Raw genomic sequence first — 7,160 nt, forward strand, 5'->3', positions numbered from 1 at the left:
ACAACCAAAACGTTTGTACGAAGGGATTTCTGTCGGTTTAGAGACTATATCTACAACGCGACTGTTTTTATGACATTCTTTACTGGCAAAAACCCTAACGTCAATCCTTCTATTCATACATTTGATTTTATGAACAAAATTGATTTATCTGCAATTTAATGTGTATGCAGATGCCAAACTTAATATTTGGCCATATTCTCCATCAAAATGAAATAGCATTGATAAACCACTATGGTTTATAATGTGTTTAATTGTGTGGTTTTATCATGATCTTTATCCACTTATTCATATGATTAGCATGCATTTATATTTCCTTCCTAAAATTATTACATGATTGAAAACTTGCTTCCTAGAGACTTTTAATTACGTATTTTAATTCTCCTTTATTCTATTCGATGTCGTGATCTGTGTGTTAAGTGTTTCAGGCTTTATAGGGCATGAATGAATTGGAGATTGGAAAGGAAGCTTGCAAAAATGGAAGGAACACAAGAAATTGAGGAGATGACCAGCGAGAAGTGACGCGGCTGCATGGCTCAGCGACCGCGAGAAAGAGAGGAAATCACAGTGACGCGGCCGCATGGCTCACGCGACCGCGCGGATTGGAATAGCAAAAGTGACGCGTAGGCGTGGACGACGCGCTCGCGTGGCAGGGCAAAATGCCGAATGACGCGGCCCCATGAATGACATGATCGCGTGACGTGCGCGATTTGCATAATCTGCAGAATTCGATGGGGTGATTTTGGGCCCTGTTTTGACCGAGTTTTCGGCCCAGAAAAGCAGACTAGACCCAGATGACATGCAAAAACCAACAACAACATTCATTCTACACAATTTTAGTTCTTAGATCTAGTTTTACTCCTCCTCTAGGTTTTCTCTCTACACATTCATAGTTCTTAGGATTTTTATTTCTATTGCTTTTTGGGATATTGAGAAGAGTTATTACCTCACCAAGACTTCGTCATTTTAGTTCGTTTTCTTTACTTGGCACTACTCTTCCATGTCCTTTAATTTACTCAATTTTACTATTGGATTATTTTAGAATTTATTAATACAAGAATTAATTTTATTTTTAATTAATTTCTTTGATTTCTATTTATCATGTCTTTCTTTAATTCCCTTTCCTATGTTATAAATTCTACATTCACAATGAGCGAGTAGTTCCCTAACCTGATGGGGAGTTGATTGAAAGGAACCCTTGAGTTGGAATGCTTAAAAAGAAGAATTGTAATTGGGTTTATTGTTGGATTGCCCTCTAGTCACTGACACCAATCACTTTTAATTGAGTGGGTTGGAACTTGTGAATAGAAGTAGCATTCCAACTTGTTTGACTTTCCCTTACCTAGTAAGGGATAACTAAACAGAACAACCTTCAATTATCAATTAATCTTGAGAGTACTCCAACAAGAATAGGGCTTCCAGCTAATCTACTCCCAGTCAAGGTTTTTATTTAAATTACATAAATTATCTAATTTAATTTCCCGTTATTCAATTCAAACCATTTTGAAAACATCTGATTAATAAAATAGCACACCTTTCTGCAACTCGTTGGGAGACGACCTGGGATTCATACTCCCAATATTTTAATTTTAATTTTTGTGACACCCTTCTAAATTGATAAGCAGATTTCTGGTTGGTTAAGAACTATACTTGCAACGCATATCTTATAACAATTCTTTACTCGCCAATTTCTGCCACGTCAATTTTTGGCGCCGTTGCCGGGGAGTTGCAATAGAGTGCTAAGTTATTGATTGGAATTTATTTATTTGTATTTTATTTTATCTTGCTACTATGAGCTGCTTGTTTCTTTCGTTAGATGACGCGTTCACTTCCTGATCCAAGCTTGCCAGTATTCGATCCTGACATTGAAAGAACTATTTCACGAATAAGGCAAGCTCGGCGTCTGTTAGTCCTCTCTGAGGGCGGATCTGAAACGTCATTTGAGGAAGAAACCAGCCCCCGTTCTACTGATTCGGTTGATTTATGTGTAGGTGACATGGCAGCACCTAGGAGAGTTACTATCCAAGAGGCTGGAGCCCCTGATTTTACAATGCAACCGTTTCAAGCGCATCACCCAGCGGTGGCTACAGACTTTGAAATAAAGACTGCACTGCTCAATTTGATGCCCAAGTTTCATGGCTTACCTACTCAAGAGCCTATCAAACACCTGAGAGATTTTAAAGCAGCCTGTTCTACTGTCAGGCGTGATGGTGTAGATGAAACTTCAATTTTGTTGAAAGCTTTCCCGTTTTCTCTTGAGGGAAAGGCAAGAGAGTTGTACTACACTCAACCCGTAGCAATTGTATCTAACTGGGATACACTTAGAAGATAATTTTTGGAAATGTTCTTTCCAGCGGAAGTTACTGATAAACTGAGGAAAGACATTTCCATGATTGTTCAGGACAAATCTGAGACTCTCTATGAATACTGGGAGCGCTTCAATAATCTTCTGGAAGCATGCCCCCACCATATGATTGACAAGATAGTGTTACTCGGTTACGTCACACAGGGCATGAGGCCCCAAGATAAGACCACATTGGAAAGTGCTAGAAATGGGTCTATGAAAAAGTATAAGACCACTGATGAGGCATGGCAATTGATCAGCGACATAGCTGAATCTACTCGAAATCACAGGCGGAAACGAGGCCATTCAAAAACCGTTGTAGAAGTATCCTCTAGTAGAGAGACTGCTGCTCTAACTCAGAGTATCTGTGAAATGACCAACTTGCTGAAGCAGATGCAATTGAATCAACAACAAGTTCAGCAAGCTCAACCTTCTCCACCACATCAATGCCAACAGTTAGTCCCACAGAGAGTTTGCAGAGTCTGTGCTGATTATAGCCATTATACTGATGAATGTCCGCAGCTCCAGCAGGAAGACAACACCGTGGCAGCCACTCATAACTTCTATGACCGCCCCAACCAAGGGTACAATCAGGGTGGCAATTACAGCCATGGATGGCAGGACAATTCTAACCAGAATTGGAGGGACAACAACAACAGAGGAGGCAGAGACAATCAGGGAAATTAGAGGTGGAATAATAACAACAACAGGCAGCAGAACCAGAACCAGCCTTACAGAGCACCTCATCTGAGGCAATCCTAAGGACCATAGAATACCCAACAGCAGACCTCTCAAATTACTTATCCTTCTTCATCTTCTAATGACGACTTACTACAATCTATTGATCGGAGACAACAGACCATGGAAAATAACCTTTATGCTACACTAAATGGTCTGAACTCTACTTTACAAGCTCTTGTCTCACAGATTGGATCAATGAATAACTTCAATAACCAGCCTTTGAGCTCCAGTGGAATCCCCTCTCAACCATTACCCAATCCAAAGGGTGGCATTAATGCCATCACCCAAAGGTCCAAAACCACACTGCAGGAGAGGAATCAGAAGGAGCCAAGCCCACCAGAACATGCCTCAGCTGAAGAGGTAGTGGAAATAGAAGATGTTGAAGAGGAAGAGGACATACAGGACATGGCTGAAAAAGAAGAAGTTCAACCACAGAAGGAAGCACCAAAGGGCGCAGACACTGCAGAAGACACCACTCCCATTCTATTTCCACAACTTGCAAAGAAGCCCAGGAAGCAGCTGGAACCTGATCCCAAAATGGTAGAGATATTCAAAAAGGTTGAGGTAACTGTTCCTCTTTTTGATGTTATTCAACAGGTACCTAAATATGCAAAGTTTCTAAAAGATTTATATATACATAAAGACAAAATTAATGAATTAGAAACTATTCGTTTAGGAAGTTCGATATCTGTTTTAATGGGAGGTTTACCTGAAAAGTGTAGTGACCCTGGTCCATGTATGGTTAATTGTACTATTGGTGGTGTAGTATTTTCTGACTGCATGTGTGATTTAGGAGCATGTGTGAGTATAATACCTTTGTCTATATATGATATTTTGAGGCTCCCTCCCTTAAAAAGGTCGGCAGCTCATTTTGTGTTAACAGATAAAAGCATTGTTACAGTGGCTGGAGTTGCTGAAGATGTATTAGTGGGCATTAAGGGGTTCACATTTTCCATTGATTTTTATATCCTGGAGATGTCCCAAAATGACTCAGAGAAGCCATCATCAATCCTACTCGAAAGACCATTCCTGAAGACCTCGAAGTTCAAATTAGATGCTTTTTCAGGAACATACAGTTTTGAAATAGATGGCCGAGTAGTAATCTTCAATCTGAATGGAGTTATGAAGCATCCTCCGGAGGATCATTCTATCCTCCAGTGTGACATCATAGATGAAACTGTGGCTGAAGTTCACCAGAAGGAATTTGAAGAGAAGTACATAGGACAAGGTCCAAGTGTGGGGACATTCTCGGAGGATAATGACAGTGCTTTACCATTGTTACCAGCTCCAGACAACCCAGAGCCTGACCATGATCAGAAGTTAGAATTAAAACCCCTTCCTCCACACCTCAAATATGCTTACCTTGAAGACGAGCAAAAGTTTCCAGTTATCATTGCAAGGGAACTCACTTCTCAACAGGAAGAGCAGTTACTTAGTGTGCTGAGGATGCACAAGAAGGCAATTGGTTGGAGTTTGGCAGACATAGTAGGCATCAACCCTCAAGTCTGTGAGCATAGGATATTTTTAGAAGAGGGAGCAAGACCTGTCCATCAACCCCAGAGAAGACTGAACCCCACTATCTTAGAGGTTGTCAAGAAGGAGGTGACCAGACTACTGGAGGCAGATATCATCTACCCCATTTCAGACAATGAATGGGTAAGCCCAGTACAAGTGGTGCCCAAGAAGTCTGGAGTCACTACAGTGAAGAATGAGCATGGAGATCTCATGGCAACCAGAGTTCAGAACGCCTGGAAGGTCTACATAGACTACAGACGCCTCAACCAGGCCACTCGTAAGGATCACTATCCTCTTCCATTCATTGATCAAGTGCTGGATCGCCTGTCAGGTAAATCACATTATTGTTTTTTAGATGGTTACACAGGTTATTTCCAGATTTATATAGGTCCTGAGGATCAGAAAAAGACCACTTTCACATGTCTTTTTGGGACTTATGCTTACAAGAGAATGCCCTTTGGCTTGTGCAATGCACCAGCTACCTTCCAAAGGTGCATGATGAGTCTTTTCTCTGATCTTATTGAGGACTGTATAGAAGTTTTATGGATGATTTTAGTGTATATGGCGATTCCTTTATCCTTTGCTTAGATGGATTATCTAGAGTATTAGATAGATGTGTCAGTACAAACCTTGTATTAAATTTTGAAAAATGTCACTTTATGGTAAAACAAGGTATTGTACTAGGACATGTTGTGTCTAATACTGGCATTTCTATAGATCCAGCAAAGGTGGATGTTATTTCTAGTTTACCTTACCCATCCTCTGTGAGGGAATTCCGTTCGTTCCTTGGCCATGCAGGTTTTTACAAGAGATTCATTAAGGACTTCAGTAAGGTAGCACTTCCCTTATCTAGACTACTGCAGAAGGATATTGAGTTCGAGTTCAGTGAGGATTGCAAACAAGCGTTTGATAAGCTGAAGACCGCCCTGACTCAAGCTCCAATTGTCAGAGGACCAAACTGGAGCCAGCCATTTGAAATAATGTGCGACGCCTCCAACCATGCAGTAGGAGCGGCACTGGCTCAGCGTGAAGGTAAGGACCCCTTTGTTATTGCTTATGCGTCTAAAACCTTAGATGCCGCTCAGTCCAATTACACTACTACGGAGATAGAGCTTCTTGCTATTGTTATTGCTCTGGATAAATTCTGAGCCTATTTACTTGGTACGAAGGTAGTAGTGTACTCAGACCACGCAGCTCTAAAGTATCTATTAGCTAAAAAGGAGTCCAAACCAAGGCTTATATGTTGGATACTGCTATTACAAGAATTTGATTTGGAAATTAAGGATAGGAGTGGTAACCAGAATTTAGTGGCAGACCACTTGAGTCACCTTGGGCACATTACAGATGACCCCACTCCTATAGCTGATAATTTCCCATTTGATAACCTGCAAGCAGTATCTGAGGTAGTCCCTTGGTATGCACCTGTAGCTAATTATCTAGTTAGCCGTATAATTCCTCCAAAATTTTCGAAGCATCAAAGATACAAGCTAAAAAGTGAGTCTAAATATTATATATGGGATGACCCGTATTTATGGAGATGTGGCGCTGACCAGGTAATTAGACGATGTGTGCCTCAATCAGAATTCCAGTCCATCTTAGAGGCCTGTCACTCATCTGAAAGTGGGGGACATTTTGGCCCTCAAAGAACAGCTAGAAAAATCTTAGACGGTGGATTCTGGTGGCCTACTCTTTTTAGGGACGCTGCTGAATTTTGTAAGTCTTGTTTCCCATGCCAAAAATTTGGTAATATATCCAAGAAGGATGAGATGCCTCAACAAATTTTGCTTTTCTGTGAAATTTTTTATGTTTGGGGCATTGACTTCATGGGTCCATTTCCAAATTCTAATGGTTATTTTTATATATTGTTAGCTGTGGATTACGTTTCCAAATGGGTGGAAGCAATTCCTACCCGCACTGATGATGCTATCACTGTTGTTTCTTTTGTGAGAAATCACATTATTTGTCGCTTTGGATCACCACGAGCGATCGTGAGCGATCAAGGCACCCATTTTTGTAACAGAAGACTAACAGGATTAATGAAAAAGCATAGGATAATTCATAAGGTTGCAACAGCCTACCATCCTCAGACTAATGGGCAAGCCGAGGTGTCAAACAGAGAGATAAAGCATATCTTGCAGAAGATAGTCAAACCTCATAGAAGAGACTGGAGCATCAGGCTACAAGATGCACTCTGGGCATACAGAACAGTATACAAAACACCCATTGGGATGAGTCCTTTCCGCTTAGTTTATGGAAAAGCTTGTCATCTCCCTGTTGAAATAGAGCACAAAGCCTTTTGGGCAGTAAAGGAGTGCAACATGGGAATTGAGAAAGCCGGAGCTGAAAGGAAGTTGCAACTGCAAGAACTGGAAAGCCTTCGCCTAGAAGCTTATGAGAACTCAAGACTATACAAGGAGAAGATGAAGGATGTACATGATCAACACATCAAGAGAAAAGAGTTCCAACCTGGGGATTTAGTCCTCCTTTACAAATCTCGACTGAGGATCATGCCAGGTAAGTTGAGATCAAGATGGGAAGGTCCATACAGAGTAGAGAAGGCCGA

General features: G+C 41.0%; 1 non-coding gene across 1 annotated transcript; it reads right to left on the reverse strand.

Annotated features, from left to right (window-relative positions):
* Nucleotides 1-2,365: 2,365 nt before the first annotated feature.
* LOC112738886 (small nucleolar RNA R71) lies at nt 2,366-2,473 on the reverse strand. Its single transcript, XR_003169837.1, has one exon. It is a non-coding gene; the product is annotated as a small nucleolar RNA R71 (small nucleolar RNA).
* Nucleotides 2,474-7,160: the final 4,687 nt, after the last annotated feature.

The sequence above is a fragment of the Arachis hypogaea genome, chromosome 13 (genome assembly GCF_003086295.3).
Source record: "Arachis hypogaea cultivar Tifrunner chromosome 13, arahy.Tifrunner.gnm2.J5K5, whole genome shotgun sequence".
NCBI lineage: Eukaryota > Viridiplantae > Streptophyta > Magnoliopsida > Fabales > Fabaceae > Arachis > Arachis hypogaea.